This window comes from Microcaecilia unicolor, chromosome 6 (genome assembly GCF_901765095.1).
Source record: "Microcaecilia unicolor chromosome 6, aMicUni1.1, whole genome shotgun sequence".
NCBI classification, from domain to species: domain Eukaryota; kingdom Metazoa; phylum Chordata; class Amphibia; order Gymnophiona; family Siphonopidae; genus Microcaecilia; species Microcaecilia unicolor.
Window position 1 is genome coordinate 247,281,950 of NC_044036.1, and position 22,682 is coordinate 247,304,631.

Below are 22,682 nucleotides of genomic sequence, written 5' to 3' on the forward strand. Positions count from 1 at the left end.
CTAAGGTATGCAGTGCTGCTTCTACAGGATGAGAGTGTGGCTTAGAGAAGAAGACAGGTAGTACAATGGACTGATTGAGGTGGAACTGCAACACCACTTTAGGGAGAAATTTTGGGTAGGTTCGGAGTACTCTGACTGAGTTAGTTTTGAGGTCAGAATCCGAAATATGGAGGAGGTACTCCATAAGGGTAGGAAGAGAGCAAGGAAGAGAGTCGAGTGCTATAGCTGCACACCAAAGGGAAAATCTCTTCCACTTGAAATTGCAACATTTTTGTGTAAAAAGTTTCCTAGAGGCTAGGTGCATCCTAGAAACTCCTTCAGGAAGGTTTAAGGAATGTAACTCTATATCAGCAAACAAGCCCTCTGGGCTAGAGAGTGAAGGACTGGATAGAGGAGGGATCTCTTGTTCTGCGTTAGTAGGGTTGGAAAGGTATCTAACCTCAATAGTTCTCTGGATGATAAATCTAGGAGGAGAAGGAACCAGATTTGATGAGGCCAGTAGGGAGCAATTAGAATCATGGCCCTTTGGTCTTGATGAAGTTTGAGAAGAGTTTTCCCTATGAGAGGTAATGGGGGAAAGGTGTACAGAAGGTCTGTTCCCCAGTGGTGCAAGAAGGCATCCAGGGCTGTACGGTTGGCTGCATATTTCCTGGAACAAAAGCAGGGAAGTTTGTTGTTTTGAGAAGCGAAGAAGTCTATCTCTGGGGTTCCCCACTTCTGGAATATTTGACAAACTACAGAAATGCTGTCTGTCCATTTGTGAGGTTGCAGGACCCTGCTCAGTTTCTCTTCTACAGCATTTTGTTTGTTGGCTGGGTAAATGCAGCGGTGTTCCTAGATCAGCTGCCACCAGGGGTGGATTGCAGGTGCAATCACAACACCCCTGGCGCATCACCTCCACCCTCAAGTGCATTGCTCTTACCTTTTGGGGATGCAGGGAGCAGTCTTGTGGCTGTCGGCTCTCTGGTTCCCTTCCCTGGAACAGGGAGCAGGGAACTGGTGCAGCTGACAGCCGCACAACTGCTCCCTGCACCCTCCTGCAGCATGCACCTTTGGCAGACTGCCCCCACCACTCTGCTCTTGGTATACCACTGGGTAAATGGCTCTTAAGAGAGATGTTTCGTGAAGCTGCCCCACTCCATATCTGTACGGCTTGCTGACAGAGGAGGTGGTAAGAACCTATTCCCCCTTGTTTGTTCAGGTAATACATTGCAACCTGGTTGTCTGTGCGAAAGAGTATTATTTAATCAAGAATGCAGTCTTGAAAAGTCTAGAAACTGCCCGCAATTTGAGGAAATTGATATGTTGTTTCTCCTGTGGGGACCAAAAACCTTGTATGTGGAGACCTTCAAGGTAAGTGCCTCTACCTACCATGGAAACATCCATGGTGAGGCCCTTTGATGTGGAGGGGACTGAAATGGAAGACCCTGGGTGAGATTCTGGGACACCATTCACCACTGTAGAGAGTGACATAGCTGTGGAGTGACTCAAATTTGAGCTGAGAACAATTCTGTGGTTTGGGACCACTCAGAGGATAGCATCCACTGAGGAATTCGGACGTGAAGACAAGCCAACGGCATTACATGAACTGTTGAAGCCATGTGACCAAGCAGATGGAGCATCTGACGAGCAAATACTTGGGTGCATTTGAAAACCTAAGTGGTGAGAGTCAGTATAATGTTTGCTTTTAGTGAGGAAGGAAGGCCTGGTGCTGAGTAATATCGAGGAGAGCCTGTATGAACTCTAAGGTTTGAACTGGTTGAAAATGTGATTTGGGATAATGATCAGAAACCAGAGGAACTCGAGGAGTTTGTGGCAGATAGAATGGAGATGTGTTCTGACTCCCAGGAGTCTGCCTTAACCAGTCATCCAGGTAGGGGAAGATGTGGTTACCCCACGTGTGATGTGTTGCAGCTACCATTATCAGACACTTCATGAAGACTCGATGAGCCGAAGCCAAACCAAATGATAAGACTTGTATTGATAGTGCAGAGTCCCACAGTTGGAAGCACAGGAACTTTGTGGGTGCAGGGAGAATAAGTATGTGCGTTTTTGCCTTCTTGAGATCTAGAGAGCAAAACCAATTGTACCATGGGAAGTAGCTTTCTCAAGGGTACTATACAAATTTTTCTTTGAGTAGAAACTTGATTAAGTCTCGCAGTTCGAGAATTATAAGTACTAGCCCCATCTTTTTTTCACATCTAAGTCCTACTCCTCTATCATGCGCAAATGTTCTTCACCCCCTTGGGTTTTTACAGCCCAAATGCATAACCGTACATTTTTTAGCATTAAATTTTAGCTGCCAAATTCCAGACCATTCCTCTAGTTTCACTAAGTCCTTCCTCATGTTATCCACTTCATCGAGGGTGTCTACCCTATTGCAAATTTTGGTATCATCCACAAAGAGGCAAACCTTACCCGACAGCCCTTCAGCAATATCGCTTACAAAAATGTTAAAAAGAACCGGCCCAAGAATCAAACCTTGTGGCACACCACTGGTAACACCATTTTCTTCTGTCACTTTCCACTCAACCAGTTCACAACCCAGCAAGTCACTTTAGCACTCATACTGAAGGCACTCAGTTTATTTATTAGTTCTCTATGTGGAACCATGTCAAAGGCTTTGCTAAAATCTAAATACGCCACACCTAGTGCTCTCCTTCGATTCAACTCTTTGGTCACCCAGTCAAAGAAATTAATCAGATTTTTTTTAACTGTAATTTTTATTGAACTTTTTCAGTTATTATCCAAACACAACAGAGTGTGGTTAACATATAAAATACCAAAGAAATTAGCATGGACAGCCCTTTAATGACTGCCATCCACATTCACTAGGACCAAAAAGAAAACCCACCCCAGGTGTGCCCAATCCTCCAAATCACAAACACCCTCAGCTCACCCAACCACCAACTGTGCATAGACAAACAAAAAAAACCAGGTATAACCCAAAAGACATGGACTCAAGGTTGACGATTCCACATGAAAACAGTTACTCTCCTCTTTTTGGACTATCCCCTCCCCCTCACCCAAAGCATACCCCAACCACTCTAGTATAGGTGCATGTAGGTGGAATGGCAAGGCCCAGCAAAGCAAGCCATGAAGTATAGCCAACCTGGTGGCTCAAGAAACTTCTCTCCTTGAGGGGAGTCCCCATCCTACCCTCTAGTAAACCCGAAGTAATCCTCAAGAATTCCCAACAAAAGCCACCCTAAACCTCTACTACTACTACTACTACTACTACTATTTAGCATTTCTATAGCGCTACAAGGCATACGCAGCGTTGCACAAACATAGTAGAAAGACAGTCTCTGCTCAAAGAGCTTACAATCTAATAGACAAAAAAATAAAGTAATCAAATCAATTAATGTGTACAGGAAGGAGGAGAGGAGGGTAGGTGGAGGCGAGTGGTTACAAGTGGTTACAAGTCAAAAGCAATGTTAAAGAGGTGGGCTTTCAGTCTAGATTTAAAGGTGGCCAAGGATGGGGCAAGACGTAGGGGCTCAGGAAGTTTATTCCAGCCGTAGGGTGCAGCGAGACAGAAGGCGCAAAGTCTGGAGTTGGCAGTAGTGGAGAAGGGAACAGATAAGGATTTATCCATGGAGCGGAGTGCACGGGAAGGATGAGTGTGGAGAGATACTGGGGAGCAGCAGAGTGAGTACATTTATAGGTTAGTAGAAGAAGTTTGAACAGGATGCGAAAACGGATAGGAAGCCAGTGAAGCGACTTGAGGAGAGGGGTAGTATGAGTAAAGCGACCCTGGCGGAAGACGAGACGGGCAGCAGAGTTTTGAACCGATTGAAGAGGGGAGAGGTGACTAAGTGGGAGGCCAGCAAGAAGCAGATTGCAGTAGTCTAAACGAGAGGTGACAAGCATGTGGACGAGGGTTTTGGTAGAGTGCTCGGAAAGAAAGGGGCGGATTTTACGGATGTTGTAAAGAAAGAAACAACAGGTCTTGGTGATCTGCTGGATATGAGCAGAGAAGGAGAGAGAAGAGTCAAAGATGACCCCAAGGTTTCGAGCTGAGGAGACAGGGAGAATGAGAGAGCCATCAACAGAAATAGAAAACGGGGGGAGTGGGGAGGTGGGTTTGGGGGGAAAAATGAGAAGCTCGGTTTTGGTCATGTTTAATTTCAGGTGGCGTTGAGACATCCAGACAGCAATGTCAGACAAGCACGCTGAAACTTTGGTTTGGATGCAAGGTGAGATATCAGGGGTAGAAAGGTAGATTTGGGAGTCATCAGCATAGAGATGGTAGGAAAAGCCATGGGATGAGATTAATGAACCAAGGGAAGAAGTGTAAATAGAAAAGAGGAGGGGACCAAGAACAGAACCCTGAGGTACGCCGACAGGCAGAGGGATAGAAGTAGAAGAGGATCCACCAGAGTGAACACTAAAGGTGCGGAGGGAGAGGTAGGAAGAGAACCAGGAAAGGACAGAGCCCTGGAATCCAAGTGAGGACAGGATATCGAGGAGTATGCTGTGATCGACAGTGTCAAAAGCAGCGGAAAGATCAAGAAGGATGAGGATGGAATAGAGACCTCTGGATTTAGCCAGTAATAGGTCATTGGAGACTTTAGTAAGCGCAGTTTCGGTTGAGTGGAGAGGGCGAAAACCAGATTGTAGTGGGTCAAGAATAGCATGTGAGGAGAGAAAATCAAGGCAGCAGTGGTGAACAGCTCAAGTAATTTGGAGAGAAAAGGGAGGAGGGAGATGGGTCGGTAATTAGAGGGACAAGTAGGGTCGAGTGAAGGCTTCTTAAGGAGAGGTGTGACCATAGCATGTTTAAAGACAGTAGGGACAGTTGCAGTGGAAAGTGAGAGGTTGAGAATGTGACAGATAAAAGGAATAAGAGCAGGTGAGATGGCATTAAGAAGGTGGGTGGGAATGGGATCAGAGGAACAGGTGGTACATTTTGAGGAAGAAAGGAGAAGTGTAGTTTCCTCTATAGTAACTTCAGGAAAGGAGGAAAAGGAATAAGGGGAAGGAGAGAGAGGGGAACGGACTAGTGGAGGGAGAGGTGGCGAGGTAGAGAATTCAAGGTTTATCTTTTGAACCTTGTCATGAAAGAATTCAGCAAGGGTCTGAGGAGATAATTAAGAGGGAGTTGGGGAGGGGGCACCTTGAGGAGAGAGTTCAATGTGGTGAAGAGAAGGCGAGGGTTAGAGCCAAGAGAGTTGGTCAGTTGGATATAATAATCCTGTTTGGCGCGTAGAAGAGCAGATTGGAAGGAGGTCAGCATGAACTTAAAGTGTAAGAAATCAGCGAGGGCCCGAGATTTCCGCCAGAGGCGTTCGGCGGAGTGAGTACAGGAACGTAGGTAGCGGATATTAGAAGTACCACTTCTGTTGGTGTTCCTGCCAGTTTCTTCTCAATTCTGAGGTAACCTTATTGCAGAGTTGGACCTCTCTGAGAGCCATATGCCAGGTTTCCATTGTAGGGCCCCCGACCTCCCTCCAAGTTTGAGCTATCCCCATTTTAGCTGCTAACATCAGGAGGTGGGCTTTGCTTCTCAGAATGCCTACATCTGGGGAACAGTGATGGATAAGACCCAATAAACACACCAATTTATCATGCACCCAGTCTTCTCTCATCCATGCCTTAACCTGAGCCCATATCTTGCTCCAATAAGTCTGTACCACTGAGCATTTCCACCATAGATGTTCCATAGTTCCCATTTGCCAGCACAGTCTCCAGCATAGGCTAGATACATCTCTCCTTATTTCTGCCCCTTGAACTATAACTGGTTGAAATTGTAACTGGTTGTACTTGATAATAGCAGTGCATTTGTGTGCATACCAGTACATCACCCACCAGTCCTCCTCTTCCTCCTTCTCCTAATAATCATTTCTACAGCGCTACTAGATGTACACAATGCTGTACATATTATATGCAGGTACTTTTTCTGTCCCTAGAGGGCTCACAATCCAAGTTTTTTTTACCCGGGGCAATGGAGGGTTAAGTGACTTGCCTAAGGTCACAAGGAGCTGCAGTAGGAATTGAATCCAGTTTGCCAGGATCAAAGCCCGCTGTACTAAACTACTAGGCTACTCCTCCACTCCCAGGGAGAACCCCACCCAGACAGCCCACCTGCTCTCGGATTCCACTGACCCAGACAGAGAGAGAGTGATGATAACTCAGCATACAGATGGGAAACTAGCTCTTTCTTATCCAAGGGCTTAAACAACACCATTTCCAATGGGATTGGGTCACGAAAAAGATTTGTGCAGGCCTCTTTTAAGACAGCAGCCTGATAGTATCTCTTAAGATTGAGCACCCCCACACTGCCCCTTTCCCTAGGAGACTAAAAAAGTCTCCAACCCACCGTGGGTCTCTGTGGCCCCCAGAGAAAAACTCACAGCATATGATCCCATTGTTTGAATTGTTGCCCAGGTATCTTGAGGGGCAGTTGAGCAAACAGGAATAAAAATTTAGGCAACGTAATCATCTTTATAGTAGTCACTCGGCCCACCATGTCAACCAAAGACATTTCCAGGAATCCAGGTCCTGACTAATCTGTGTAGCGAGACAGTCATAATTCAGATGATACAAATCATAACATTTATTTATTTACAGCATTTCTATCCCACATTTTCCAATTAGTGTTGTTTCAATGTGGCTTACATGGAACTAAGAAATACAGTAAGACAGGGCATCTGAATTACATAGAATCAAAGTGGCTTGAAGAGGGATTAGGGGAAAAGTGAGGCAAGAGGAAATATGAAGGACAGGGGAAGGGCAGCAGAGTGGAGAGGTGGATCTATTAGCGGAAGCTAATGCGGGGTCATAACCAGGCAAGGGATGGAGGGGGGACATTGCTGAGTAAGAATGATGACTATTTATAGCTGATTCAGTGGAGCTTTGTGGAAGGATTTTTTTTGAAGACGTGGGCCTTGAGTCATTTACAAAAGATCAGGAAAGCATCTAGGCTCCTCAATGCCTTAAAAATCATAGTACCCAAGTAACAGAACCCCCTGTCAGCAACCTTGAATGGAAAATGAGGGAAGTCAGAGGGGGTCATATTAAACAGTAAAGTCTCTGTCTTGTCAATATTAGTTTTAAACCCAGAAATTTTACCAAATTGTTCAAGCTTGTCCAACAAACAGGCAAAGAATATTGGGGGTCTACCATAAAAATAAGAGTGTCGTCGACATACAGTAGGATCTTATGCTGGTTCCCTCAAATTGTTATAGGCACAATGGAGGACGCCATCCATATATGAGCTGCAAAAAGCTCTATGACTATAGCAAACAACAGGGGTGACAAAGGGCACCAGCTTATAACACACGCTACAGTTCGATCATTGGGCCAAAAAACTCCATTTTAAAAAAGGGGGCTCAAAAGTTTTTTTAATCGCCTCAATATTATATTGTTGATAAACAAAATAAGTTTCTTTCAATAAATTCAAATCGTTCAAGTGCTTTTTCAAGGAATTATCACATCAGCATATCAGAAAAAGTAACACTTAGCTTTTAAATGTGTTAGGATCAGGCACTCATCGCTGTCCGTTCTACGGGAACCCGTTTCGCCTAGAAACGTGGCTTCTTCAGGAACGGAGTGCTTTTGAAATATGCTGAAAATCTAAAGTAAATAAAAATCATCACGCAATCATAATATGAAAGAAAACAATATGATAATTGCAGACCTATAGATCACACCACGGTCAAACATACTTTTAACCGGACGTCTACAATGCTTCAAGATGGCGCCTTGGCATCCACGTACAATCAGCTGACTAAAATACTATCATGCACGTTACGTGTCAGGCGTTAGTAAAAATTGTGCCAATCAATGGCATTGTTTAGCCCATTAGGTTCCAAAGTATCGAGTTCAAAGACCACTCCACCCTATCAAATGCTTTTTCAGCATCTATGACCACACACATAGCCTTCTCCTGTCGCCGTTCTTTGTGGCTAATGAGAGTAATGGCCCACTGAACATTATCTCCCAACTGCCAACCCTGGACAAAGCCAGTTTGATCACAGTGAATCAACTTGGGCAGAATATGGTCCAACCTGTTTGCTAAAATCTTGGCAAATAATCAGTATTAAGTAAAGCTATAGGCCAGTAGCTAGCACACTTGGATGGATCTTTCCCTGGCTTGGGGAGGACCACCATATTAGCCTTGAACATTGAACCCACCAAGGGGGCCCCATCTATCACCTAGCAAGCAGAGGAGATACCTCCAGATTCATAAATTTGTAATATTCTGTGGGAAACCTATCTTTCCTGGGAGACTTGCAACTAGGCAGCCTGGCAATCACCTTACCAGCCTCCTCTAGTGTGATAAGAGAGTTCAGCGTAGCAGATGAGACGCTGTCCCGCTAGGTACCTTTGAACGTCAGCCTCAGAATTTTTAAGTTCAGAAGAATATAACTTCTAGTAAAATAGCTTAAATCCAAGGGCAATCTCCTCCTCATGGGTAGACTTACTATCCCCCCGCCTCAGAAAGAATTTTAGTGAGCCATTTCTCACGTTGTATTTTCTTTAACCGCTAGGCCAGAATTTTACCCATGCGATTACTGCCCTCCAAAAAATCCTATTTAGTCCGCCATAACAGATATTACATAAGTAATGCCACACTGGGAAAAGACCAAGGGTCCATCGAGCCCAGCATCCTGTTCACGACAGCAGCCAATCCAGGCCAAGGGCACCTGGCAAGCTTCCCAAACGTACAAACATTCTATACATGCTATTCCTGGAATTGTGGATTTTTCCCAAGTCCATTTTAGTAGTGGTTTATGGACTTGTCCTTTAGGAAACCGTTTAACCCCTTTTTAAACTCTGCCAAGCTAACCGCCTTCACCATGTTCTCTGGCAATGAATTCCAGAGTTTAATTATGCATTGGGTGAAGAAACATTTTCTCCGATTTGTTTTAAATTTACTACACTGTAGTTTCATCGCATGCCCCCTAGTCCTAGCATTTTTGAAAAGCGTGAACAGATGCTTCACATCTACCTGTTCAACTCCACACATTATTTTATATACCTCTATCATGTCTCCCCTCAGCCGTCTCTTCTCCAAGCTGAAAGGCCCTAACCTCCTTAGTCTTTCTTCATAGGGAAGTCGTCCCATCCCCGCTATCACTTTAGTCGCCCTTCGCTGCACCTTTTCCAATTCTATTGTATCTTTCTTGAGATGCGGCGACCAGAATTGAACACAATACTCAAGGTGCGGTCGCACCATGGAGCGATACAACGGCATTATAACATCCTCACACCTGTTTTCCATACCTTTCCTAATAATACCCAACATTCTATTCGCTTTCCTAGCCGCAGCAGCACACTGAGCAGAAGGTTTCAGTGTATTATCGACGACGACACCCAGATCCGTTTCTTGGTCCGTAACTCCTAACGTGGAACCTTGCATGACTTAGCTATAATTCAGGTTCTTTTTTCCCCACATGCATCACCTTGCACTTGCTCACATTAAATGTTATCTGCCATTTAGCCGCCCAGTCTCTGTCTCGTAAGGTCCTTCTGTAATTTTTCACAATCCTGTCGCAAATTAACGACTTTGAATAACTTTGTGTCATCAGCAAATTGAATTATCTCGCTAGTTACTCCCATCTCTAAATCATTTATAAATATATTAAAAAGCAGCGGTCCTAGCACAGACCCCTGAGGAACCCCACTAACTACCCTGCCCATTTAACCCCACTCTCTGCTTCCTATCCTTCAACCAGTTTTTAATTCACAATAGGACATTTCCTCCTATCCCATGACCCTCCAATTTCCTCTGTAGCCTTTCATGAGGTACCTTGTCAAACGCCTTTTTAAAATCCAGATACACAATATCAACCGGCTCCCCTTTGTCCACATGTTTGTTTACTCCTTCAAAGAATTGAAGTAAATTGGTCAGGCAAGATTTCCCCACACAAAAACCGTGTTCACTTGGTCTCAGTAATTCATGTCCTTGGATGTGCTCTGTAATTTTGTTTTTAATAATAGCCTCTACCATTTTCCCCGGCACCGACGTCAGACTCACCGGTCTATAATTTCCCGAATCTCCTCTGGAACCTTTTTAAAAAATTGTCGTTACATTGGCCACCCTCCAGTCTTCCGGTACCATGCTTGATTTTAAGGATAAATTGCATATCACTAAAAGTAGCTCCGCAAGCTCATTTTCCAATTCTATCAGTACTCTAGGATGAATACCATCCGGTCTAGGAGATTTGCTACTCTTCAGTTTGCTGAATTGCCCCATTACGTCCTCCAGGTTTACCGTGAAGTCAGTAAGTTTCTCCGACTCGTCTGCTTGAAATACCATTTCCAACACCGGTATCCCACCCAAATCTTCCTCGGTGAAGACCAAAGCAAAGAATTCATTCAATCTCTCCTCTACGTCTTTATCTTCCTTGATTGCCCCTTTTACCCCTTGGTCATCCAGCGCCCAACCGATTCTTTTGCCGGCTTCCTGCTTTTAATATACCGAAAAAAATTTTGCTATGGTTTTTTGCCTCTAATGCTATCTTTTTTTCGTAATTTCTCTTGGTCTTCTTTACCTGCGCCTGCTCCTGAGTGCTGGAACCGGGTTATCGCTTTAAGGCAATCACCCAGGTCCTGACAGCAGCAGGAGAGAGACAGACCCCGGTGCCGGGCCCCCCTTGGAGGCCGGGCCCAGGGAATTTTCCCCCATCTGCCCCCCTCTCAGCAGCCCTGTTATGTCCCAATTACTGGAGTAATAGTTGATGCCCACTCCAACCCTTTCTAATCTGAATGTAGAAGCCTGCCCAGCACTGGTCTTAGTTCTTCAGAGCTGGAGCTGCTGTCTAAGCACTACTCCTGTTCATTAGAGCACATCAACATCTATGATCTCATTTCTGTTTTGTTTTGATACCATCCTCTTTCTATTTAGGGATCCTGTGTATTTATCCCATGCATTTTTGAATTCCGTCACTGTTTTTGTCTCCACCACCTCAACCAGGAGGGCATTCCAGGCTCTGACAATCATCTCTGTGAAAAAGTATTTCCTGATATTACTCCTAAGTCTACCACCCTGCAACCTCAATTTATGTTCTCTAGATTTACTGTTTCCCTGTCTTTAGAAAAGAATTGTAATACCTTTCAAGTATTTAAATGTCTGTATCGTGTCTCCCCTATCCCTCCTTTCCGCTAGGGTACACATATTAGGGTCTTCAAGTCTCTTATTCATCTTTTGTTGCAACCCCATACCATTTTCATCCCCCTCCTCTGAACCATTTCAAGTCTTTTATGTCTGAATTAACCTTGGATATTCAATGTCTGGGCATGCACTGAACTGGAAATTAACCGGACACTGGCCAATGTTCAGACTGAGACCCAGTTATCTCGGCACATAAAGTTAAGGCAGCCTTTTTGCTGTCCTAACTTCATGTGCTTGCTTATCCAGTTGGCAGACTGAATATCATTGCTAACTGACTAAGTTGGCTCTACCCATGTTCTGCCCCTAATCTAATCAGTTAGGGGATGACTAGTTACGTGCTGCTGAATATTGGCATCCAGTGGGGTTTAACCAGGCAGCAGACTCTGCTGCCTGGTTAAATCATTGTTAGAACAGACCCTTTAAAAGGACTGGAAACCAAATTACTGCTATGATGACATGAGTGTCTGTGTGGTGCCAACTCTATGCCCCCAGCGCAATCCTCTTCACAAATCTGCCCCTATTCCACATATAATTATCTCTTTCCCCCACTCTACATCTGACACAAGGATCTTTCTCCCCCACCCATACTATCACAATCATGTCTCCCTCAGCCATATCTATGAAATATCACTCCCCTATGTTCTATTCTTTCTCCCATGCAATCATTTCGTTTCCTTCTACACATTCATCTCTGTCTTCCCTTCCCTCATTTCCTCCCAGGGCATGATCCTCTCCTGCCAAGAGGAGGAGAACACCTAATAATAATCCCATAGACTTCACACCAAACAAAATATTAGGTGTTAAATGTGCTCATAAGTATCATTGAACCATCACAAACCAAACAGGTCAATTACTTGTCCAAACTTATAATATAGTCATCACATATTCAAAAGATGACACATGTGCCTAATTTCAAAAGTGACATCGTGATAACGAAACAAAAATAACTTAGCTTTATAATTTTCACTTCATAATGTTGAAACACAGTATATTGAACTGGGCTTCCTACAAGGGTCCCGGCATGGACCATGTTTCGAGAGATTTTTCAAGGAACCCAAAGATCAATGACTGTTTGATATGCATTTTCTTCTTACAATATACACTTCATTGCTTCTCTAAAATCCAAAGGGCACATCCTGGGTTGGGGAGCTCACTGTCTGGGGCAGGTGGCCAAAAGGACCCTAGTGGAGTCAAGAGGCAATCAGGTCTATCCATGCGGTGCAACTAGCCCTGCGGGAGTCTGCCACATCTCAAAGGGAAAGTGGTCAGAGTGATGTTGAACAACACCAAGGCCATGGCTTACATCAACAGGGCAGGGCAGTATTAGGAGACAGGCTGTGGCACTAGAGGCAGCAAGCTTCTGTCAGTGGCAGAGAGCCATTTTCAGGCTCTTTCAGTGGTCCATATTATGGGCAAGGACAATGTGCAGGCAGACTATCTCAGCCACTGTCTCCTGGAGCTGGGGCAACAGACCTATCAGCTCATTGTGGACTCCTGGGACCCTCCTCAATTTGACCTGATGGCATCTAGATTGACCGTGAAGGTGGAGCACTTCTTTAGTCAACAGAGGGAGCCGGCCTCTCAGATCGATGCCCTGGTTCAACCTTGGCCATTGGAGGGGCTCCTCTGCGTCTTCCCTTTGTGGTTTTGATAGGCTACCTGTTGTACACGATTGCAAGCCACTGTTAACTAGTCATGTTGGTGGCTCTGGGCTGGCCTCGCAGGCCCTGGTATGTGGATCTTTGGCACCTTCTGGTGGAGGAGCCTCTCCCACTGTCCAGGGGTTGCGGTCTGTTTTGGCAGTGGCTGGTAGAAATCGAAGATCTGGATCATTAAGAGGAGGCATTTAGGTACGCGTGGTTTCTCCCCTGTGGTATTCTTTACACTGCTTCACTCAAGGAAGTCCTCCGCATCCCTGGCTTATGTCAGGGTTTGGTGTGCTTTTGAATCCTGGTGCAGAGAATGCTCCCTGTCTCCCTGGAGGGCTCAGATCCCCAATGATTTTGGGATTTCTGCAGCAAAGCTTGGATCAGGGACTGGCTTTGAGCTCCCTGAGCGTTCAGGTCACTGCTTTGTCCAATTTTGGGGGGATAGTGCTGGGCCCTTCTCTGGCTGTGCATAGAGAGCTGACCCACTTCCTGAAAGGGGTGGCACATCTGCGTCCCCCCATTCATCCTTCCTTTCCTTTGTGGGAACTCGATCTTGTCGGAGTCTCTGTTTGAGCCTCTGAACTCAGCCTCCATCAAGGACTCTATGTCACGATTGTGGTCGTGACCCCTCTCAGACTCACCTTATTTCCGGCGGTCAGCTTCTGAGCTGGCTTCTGTCTGTTCTTCCTGAGTTAGTTCTGTCTCTGTGTGCTGGCTGCTTCCAGCATGGCTCTGATTACTCCACTATACTGCACCTGTGTGTGTTAAGCCTCTCTCTGCTTCAGTATGATTTCTGCCTGTGTCTTGGTTTGTGTTCCTCTTGCCCTCTGGTGGCCAGAACCGGTGGCTGCCATAGACTTTCCAGACTTCCTTTCTGGTCCGGTCCAGATATTCCAGCCCTCCAGACTTGGTTTGAAGTTTGGCAGCTAACCTCACCCGTAGCTGCCTCATGATTCCTGCAGCTGAGTTTCAGCTGCTGATGGGTTTATTACCACCTGGAACCTTCTGAGTTTGCCTTTGCATCGTCTAAGGTCCCTGGTTTGTTGGTGCTTTGGTGCACTTCTGCCTAGTCCAGTTTATTGTCTGAAAGTCTTGCCTGTTTCTAGTCTAGTCTTTGTGTAATTTATCTTGTACTGTATTGTTTGTTTCCCAGTCTTGTTTGTATTTCTTTGTTTAAGTTCTTGGTGGTCTGTGTTTCTTGTTTAGTGGCTGCCTGGCAGCTTTCAGTTCTGTCTCTAACCTGTCTGTTTCCTTTCTTAGTGGCTGCTTTGCAGCTTTTAGTCCTTGCTCTCAAGCCTGTCCATTTCCTGCCTAGTGTTGTATTGTCTGTCTGTGAGTCGTAGCCCAGTAGTCTGTCTTGCTGCCCATGTATATTCCTTTCCCCTGTGACCCTCAGTCCCTGTTCAGCCTAGTTGGTATCCAGTGCCTGCCCTGTCCGGTAAGTCCTGCCGGCCGCCTGCACCCAGGGGCTCAACTCCTGGGGAAGGGCAGTCAAGCGCAGGTGAAGTCTAGCTGTTTCTGTCAGAGTTCTGCCTTGTCTCTGGTGTGGGGTGGTTTTGTCTGCCACTGCTGCTCCACGGCAGTGGCCCAAGGGCTCACGAACCTAGTTTCTGCCTTGAAAGCCTGACACTCTACTCTTAAGGCAGTATTCCAAGTGGCTATTCTCTTCTGCCTGTAAGGTCTCTGAGCTGCAGGTCCTGTCTTGTTGAGACCCGACTAGAACCCACTGAGGGAAGATCCAATGGAACTAGAGCTGTACCGAATAGCATATTTTACTATTTGGCTAAATACAAATAATGACAAATATTATTAGGCTGAATATGAATATCGAATACAAATAATGGACATTGAGCTTTAACATAACAAATAATAATAAAAAAAGCAAAGTGAAATCAGAGATCAAATGTTTATTTTAGTAGGATTTAGCACAGTAGAGACCTGGATTACTCATATTTGAATTTAAATTACTATTTGGCCAAAATGAATAATTTATTCAGGGCACTACTCGGGGCTGAACTGACTCATATATGAGTATTTGGTACAGCCCTAAATGTAACCACTCTCAACAGATGACCCGGACTGTCCCACCAGGTCAGACTGAATCTTTTCTTAGGCATCAGAAGTAGATGATGATGAAAACTCTGTGAGGCCAGAGCCCATCATGACAATAGGAGCCACTGCAGAGGGCACATATGAGCCCTCACCCAGAGCACCACCTCCAGGGTTGCAGCCATGGTACCTAGGAGCTACAAATAATCCCAGACCATAGAATCTGGGAGCTCGCACAAACTGTGCCGTTGCGCACGGAGCTTCTCCATCCACTCCTTCGAAAGAAACGTCATCCCCCTGGCCATGTCAAGAAAGACTCTAAGATACTCCATGGACTGAGACGGAATTGGATGCTCTTGGGCTAGTTCAGTACCCAACCCATAGATTCCAGGAGGGGAAATTGGCCCACATCAGCCAATCATCCAGGTACAGATGCACCTGAACACCCTGGTACTGGAGGTGCACAGCCACCACCATCATGACCTTGGAAAACATACTGGGTGCCATAACCAGGCCAAAGGGCAAGTCCCAAAATTGAAAGTGTGCCCCAACACACAGAAGTGCAGATATCTCTTGTGATCAGCTACAATGAAGATGTGTAGACAGGCCTTTGTGAGGTCCAGGGAAGTCAAGAAGTGCCCCAGACACGACATGATGACTGAGTGGAGACTCTCCATTCAAAAGTGCTGGACACTCAGACAAGCATTTACACCCTTGAGGTCCAAAATGGGGCAAAAGGAACCGTCCTCCTTTGGGACCACGAAATAGATGGAGTATCATCCCAGGCCTCGCTCCACTTGTGGCACAGGTTCCACCAACCCACAGATGCTGCAGAGTAAGAGCAACAGTCTGCCACTTTAGGGACAAGCCACATGGAGAGGCCATGAAGGAGTCTGGAACTGAACAGGAGAACTCCAGAGAATAACTCTCCTCGACCACCTCCAGGATCCATTGATCCGAGGTGAAATAGGTCCACTCGTTCTGGAACAGAGACAACCTGCCTCCAACCAAAAACAATGATAAGCCCAGTGCACCTTCACTGAGAAGGGCAGGCGACTGGTCCCTTTGGAGGAACCTGAGGACCCGGTTTTCTTGGGACCACGAAAGGAACCCTGCTTGAAGGAACAACCAAGCTCCCCTCATCTGGGCTGAAGAGCGCCATGCAGACTGAGAGCGGTCTGTCCCATTTGAGCACCCCGTAGAGGCAGAGGCTCTCTGCGCACCCTTCTGCCTTAGCTCAGGGAGGCAGAGTCCTTATCTCCTCCATGTCCTTCACCAACTTCTCCCGGTCCTCACCAAAAAGCAAGTGCCCCCTAAAGGGCAGCTGACTCAACAGCAGCAGATACCCCCCCCCCCCCTCCATGGGGTCTGCAGCCAGAGATTTGAGCATGGAGAGGGCCCTTGTCACCTTGTCAAATAAGTTGAGATAGTTCCTCTCTACAAAAGAGATGGATTACATGGGATCACTCTTCTCTAGCTTCCCAAGGTAGAAGACCTTTAAAATCTGAACTTGAGGGGGACCAGGAGTCCAAAAGGGCCTCTGAGTCTTCCCCTGCCTCCTCTGAGGGTGGGACCCTCCAGAACCCTCAACTCTGCTCTGCACCTCTTAGAACCTACAAAGAGGTCCCCAGGGACCTCTCTAGTAGGAGGGGACCCACCATCTGCCTGTAAGATCTGTTCGACCAACTGGGCCAAGCTCTAGAGCCAAAAATCCCCAGGGTCACATCGAGGCCCTCCCTCGAAGTTGGACCCGAAGGAGAGAGGAAAGAAAGACCCTCCACTCCCCCTCCTCCAAAGTCCTGATGGGGACTGGGACACCTCCTGCTGCTGAGAAGCAGTAGCAGGATAAAAAAACAGCATGGCTCAAAATGGGCACTGGTCGTAATGATTCAGCTGGAGACAGACAGAGCTGGATGCTGTACTTAATTGCTGACTCTTGCAAAGCCTGCAGCTCCTGCCAGGTGGCATGCCCAACTATATGGCAAGTGTGCATGGGCTTCTCTGTCTGCTCAGGCCTGCCTAGGGCTCCAGCAACTCTGCCATTTCCCAGTGGAATAAAGCTAAGTCAGGCCAATCAGAAAATTTGTTTTAAAGCTTAGGAGCTGCAGGGGATCCTGTGGGGATTACACCAAAACACAGTGTATGAGCAATAAAGGTAAGGGGATGGGCCCTGGGCTCATCCTCCACTTCTACGGGGAATGGAATGGCATCAGCCATTTCCCGAACAAAAGATGTAAAAGAGAGGCTCTCAGGTGGAGACAGTCTCCTCTCAGGTGGAGGGGAGGGCTCAGAAGTAATCCCATTGGAATTGTCAGAGGAAAAGTACCTGGGATCCTGATTCCCATGAGTGCTCCTCCTCATTGTTGGATAACACCTCCCTAAGGGATGTCAGAGATTGGGCACGCCTCGATGCCGAGGACCCACGTCCTCGAGAGCAGCGTTGAGAAACCGTTTACTGTTTCGACTCCGGCAAAGCTTCCTCCACCGATGTCGAAGGGGTGCTGGCCTGGGTGGCTGCCGGCGTCAGAAGCCGCAAGTGGTGCCAGCGTCAGAGGCAGTACAGCAGGCTGAGGGCCAGACGGGGCCACAGCGGGAAGTATGGGAGGCACAAGCACCCTAGATACCGACGCACATTGCTGCATAAGGTCATCCAGAAGCTCAGGGAGCAAGGCCCAGGTGCGCTCATTGAGGGTTGACATTGGGAAAGACTGTGGTGCCGACTGAGGCACAGGCTGCAGAATCACTGGGGCCAGTGTGGGAGAAGGATCTCAGCTGCTTGGAGATGCACACGGCGGCACCTCCTGAATGGAGGGGGAGAGGTCTTCTTGGTGTCGACGCTTCTCTGGTGCTGAATCCCTTGGCATCCTGAAGCTCCCAGTACCATGTATCGAGGGAGATCAGTGATGGTGCTTCTTGGCCTTCGCCGATACACGTCACCCATGCTCCTCAGTGCTGACGAGGACGACGCTGAATCCTCCCATTGCCTCGGGGTCAGGTCCAACGATGGACGGTCCCGGGGGGCCTGCATAGCAGAAGGCCTCGAGACAGATGGAGACCCACTCAATGCCTCATTGCTCCCAGTGTCAAAGGGGTCTCGAAGCAGTCGACTCCTGATGCCAGTGTGACACTCGACGTCGATGCCAACACCTCCGACCTTAATGCCAACGTCAAGGAACTGGACCTGGCTCCAAAACGTTTTGCACATTGAGTCTCCTGGGAAACCTGGGTCCTCTTTTTCATACGAAGACAGAGGACACAGTTGGCAGGGCTATGGTCAGGCCCAAGGCACTAGCCCGTTCCTCAAGTCACTTCACTGGCTCCCTGTCCACTTCCGCATTCAGTTTAAACTTCTCATACTGACCTTTAAAAGCATCCACTCTGCAGCCCCCCATTACCTCTCCACTCTCATCTCTCCCTACATTCCTCCCCGTGAACTCCGCTCACTGGACAAGTCTCTCTTGTCGTCCTCCTTCTCCTCTACTGCTAACTCCAGGCTTCGCTCCTTTTCTCTCGCGGCACCTTATGCCTGGAATAGACTTCCTGGACCTATACGTCTAGCTCCATCTCTACCTGTTTTCAAATCTATGCTGAAAACCCACCTTTTCACTTTTGCTTTTAGCTCCTAGCCACAATTGCCCTCCCCTTGTCCCTTCCTCCCTTCTCACCCATTACTTCCCTCACCTGTAACTGTCTTGTCTGTCTGTATTATTTAGATTGTAAGCTCTTTTGAGCAGGGACTGTCTCTTTGTATAAGGTGTTCAGCGCTGCGTGCGTCTGGTAGCGCTATACAAATGCTAATAATAATAATAAAGACACCAAGAACAAGTGTCCTTCCCCGATAATGGTCCGGTTCCACCGGGTACAACGCTTGAAGCCACTGGGGGTCTTTGTGGACATGGAAGGAAAAACCGCACTTGCCAAATCAAAAGACGCAATGGTGCCTGAAAAAAGGAGAAACGCACAAAAAGAAGAAACCTGACCGGGCAGACCTGAAAATGGCCCAAGTCGAAAAGTAAAGGAAGACGAGGGGCAAAGAACTAAAAAATAAAGGTCTATTTTTTTTTTTGAAAAGGCAAAGCGGGGTAGAAAAACTGCCAAAAGGCACTTGAAAAAGAGGAAAAAAAACGTTCTGGGTATGTGAGGAGCCACCACAAAAAAGCAGGTGCTCCTCACGTGGAAAAAATGAAACTAAGGCACGCGCTTTCACGTGGTGGGCGGGAAGGCACTCACGCATGCGCGCTGGAACGCAGCTTGTGCTCCTTAAAGCTCTAGTTTTTTCTATGGCAAATTTGCCAGGTGGGCAATGCGAATTGTCTACCCATTTGAGAGAATAAACAAGCCTGATTGTCCTCGAAGAATACAGACATTGTGATCAGGGGACATGGGAAAGGAAATGCATAAATATTTGATCTTGCATGTCTGACATTGTTAATAATAATGTGATGAATCAATTTATTGTTTTAGATAACTATTGAATTAAAGATTTTTTTAAATACTTTAATATGGTTTGTGATAATATAGCATTATATGTTTACTAGTAAAAAAGGCCCGTTTCTGACACACATAAAACGGGCACTAGCAAGGCTTTCTTCGGCTCCCCTGCGACCCTCCTCTCCCCCTGCGCCCACTGCAGCCACCCATGTCCAGCGAACCTCCTCTCTCCCCTGCCCCCCTCCTGCCACCCATGTCCAGTGACCCTCCTCTCCCCTGCCCCCCCTCCAGCCATCCATTTCCAGCGACCCCCTGCCCCCCCTGCAGCCACCCATGTCCAGCGACCCTCCTCTCTCCCCTGCCCCCCCTCCAGCCACCCATGTCCAGCGACCCTCCTCTCTCCCCTGCCCCCCTCCAGCCACCCATGTCCAGCGACCCTCCTCTGGACATGGATCAGCTGTGAGGCATGGTTTTTTTTCCCCGGGTTCTGAAGTTGACATTATAATGGCTATGGTGATGTCAGCCTGATCTACGGAGCCTAGCAGACCAACTCGGAAGGAGCCACGGTCCCAGGCAGCAAGACAGAACGTTGGAGGTGAGAATTATTATATAGGATAATATAATGCTGTGTAATACAGCATTATATGTTTACCATTTTGTGGATGACACGAAGATGGGCCAATAGAGTGGATACCCCAGAGGGAGTAGAAACCATGAGAAGAGATCTCCTAAAATTAGAAGAATGGTCAAAGATCTGGCAGTTAAAATTAAATATTACAAAATGCAGGAAATAATAACAACAACAAAAATCCCTGTATTCCTAAAACATCAACCCCCAATAAAGCAATACAGTGTGGTAAAAGTATAATAAATAAAATTAAATAAATATGTGAAAGCAAAAAATATGCTCAGTAGAAACCATTCAAACCTTTACAACCTTAGCAAATCATTGGTTGAACCGGAGGAACCATCATTGCACATTTGATATTCCAATAAACATATGTATGCACATACACCCAATGACTCTCCGGGTGTACTACTGAACTTACAAAGGATCACACTCCTAGGCAATATTGAACATACATAAGAAATATAAATGTGCAAAGATCCCAACAAAATAAAGCACAGTACTTATCTCTTAAAGGAACTTTTTCTACCATATTATAGTTCATTGAAATGGTTTCATTACTTCAGTCCATCCCTGTCCTGCACCAAAGTGATGTGACTCTAAAACGTAGTGCCCAAAGCGCTGCCTTCAAACAAACTCCTCAGTGTTCCTTTGATTCTGGCCGAGGTTCTTTAAAAGGGAACCCCATTCAAAACATTCTCTAATGGTCACTTACCCTGTGGGAAGCAAAATCACGCACTGGAACATCAAATGTGCAATGATGGTTCCTCTGGTTCAACCAATGACCTGAAAAGGTTGTAATGGTTTGAACTGAGCACATTTTTTGCTTTCACATATTTATTTAATTATATTAATTTTACCACACTGTATTGCTTTATTGTGAATTAAAATTTAATGCCAAGAAGTGCAGAGTGATGCACTTGGGGTGCAGAAATCCAAAGTAGATTCACCAGATAGGAGGAGAGAGATTGATAAGCACAGTTCAGGAGAGGGACCTTGGGGTGATGGTGTCCGAGGATCTCAAGGTGACAAAACAATGCGACAAGGTGGTGGCCATGGCCAGAAGGATTTTGGCTGCATAGGGAGGGATGTAACCAGCAGAAGATAGGAGGTGCTGATGCCCCTGTACAAGTCGTTGGTGAGGTCCCATTTGGAGTATTGTGTTAAGTTTTGGAGGCCATATTATCTTAAGGACATAAAAAGACTTGAAGCAGTTCAAAGAACAGCAACCAAAATGGTATGGGGTTTGCGTCACAAGATATATGAAGAGAGACTCGAGGACCTGAACATGTACACCCTGGAAAAAAGGAGAGACATGGGTGATACAGATGTTCAAATATTTGAAAGGTATTAATTTACAAACAAACCTTTTCCAGAGACAGGAAGGTGGTAGAACTAGAGGATATGAATTGAGGTTATGGGGGAGCCAACTCAGGAATTATGTCAGACGTAATTTCTCACAGAGAGGGTGGTAGATACCTGGAATTCCCTCCAACGGGAAGTGGTGATGAAAATGGTAATGGAATACAAAAATGCGTGGGATAAACACAAAGGAATCCTGTATAGAAGGCGTGGAACCAAACAAGCTTAGTGGTGATTAGATGGCAACACCAGTAATTGGGAAGCAATGCCAGTGCTGGGCAGACTTCTATAGTCTGTGCCCTGATCATGGTGGATAGATTCAGCTTCCGTAACTGGAGAACAAGGCCAGCGATGTGCAGACTTCTATGGTCTGTGTCCTGAAAATGGCAAGGCCAAATCAAGACCAATTATATGTATCATACCTTATACTAAGAGTTTATCTTTTTGGGCAGACTGGATGGACCATACAGGTCTTTAACTGCCATCATTTGCTGTTACAATGTAGTGTCCTTTCATACTGATTATATTTATGACATGCAAAAAAGCCTGTTTTGTGAAAAATGAAACAGGCCCTAGGAAGGCTATCGTCTAAGCGATTTCTCCTCTCTCCCCTGCCCTCCCCTCCATGTCCAGCGATTCTCCCCTCCCATCCCATCCAATCCATGTCCAGTGACTCTCGACTAAGTGATTTCTCCTCTCTCCCCTCCCCTCCATGTTCAGCCATTCTCCTATCCCCTCCCATCCCATCCATGTCCAGCGATTTTCCTCTCCTCTCCTTTCCCCTCCCATCCACGTCCAATGACTCGCCCCAGCCCCCACCTGCCTCCCTTTTAAGCACCCAAGTTCGAGTTCAACCCAGCCCTCACCTGCCCGCCCTTGTCTCCCACAACAGCCCTCTTTTCCTTCCTGCCGCCCTGCCTTTAAAACTTTCCTTTTACCTCAGGTCGCAGCGGCAGCAGGCTCGGCTCGTGTCACCTCCAGCCTTCCCTTTCCTTCCCTCAGGTCGCAGCGGCAGCAGGCTCGGCTCGTGTCGCCTCCAGCCTTCCCTTTCTTTCCCTCAGGTCGCAGCGGCAGCAGGCTCGGCTCGTGTCGCCTCCAGCCTTCCCTTTCCTTCCCTCAGGTCGCAGCGGTGGCAGGCTCAGCTCGTGCAACCTCCAGCCTTCCCACCCTCCTCTGATGTCATTTCGTCTTTCCACGAGGGCGGGACACTGAGAGTGAAGGGAACGCTGGAGGCGAGCTGATATAAGCTCATTTGCATGCTGTTACGAACCCAGCTAGCCAGCCATCCAGGGAGGCAGACTGACAAATTATTATATAGAGATTGTTAAAATGATTATTTTGTCTTTGTATTTCTGATTAATTTTGTTTTTGTCTACATGTGTAAAATAATTATGTTCAACTATAGAGAAGAGATGTTTCTAGAGGTGAGTTAAGTTTGGGA

At 46.6% G+C, this 22,682-nt stretch overlaps 2 protein-coding genes across 3 annotated transcripts in view; one reads left to right on the forward strand and one right to left on the reverse strand.

Annotated features, from left to right (window-relative positions):
• Window positions 1-22,682, reverse strand: part of DPP7 (dipeptidyl peptidase 7) — a 720,522-nt gene that overhangs the window by 297,003 nt on the left and 400,837 nt on the right. The window lies entirely within an intron of this gene.
• LOC115472700 (kelch-like protein 9) overlaps window positions 1-22,682 on the forward strand; it is a 132,495-nt gene that overhangs the window by 92,105 nt on the left and 17,708 nt on the right. The gene's annotated exons all lie outside the window — the stretch shown is intronic.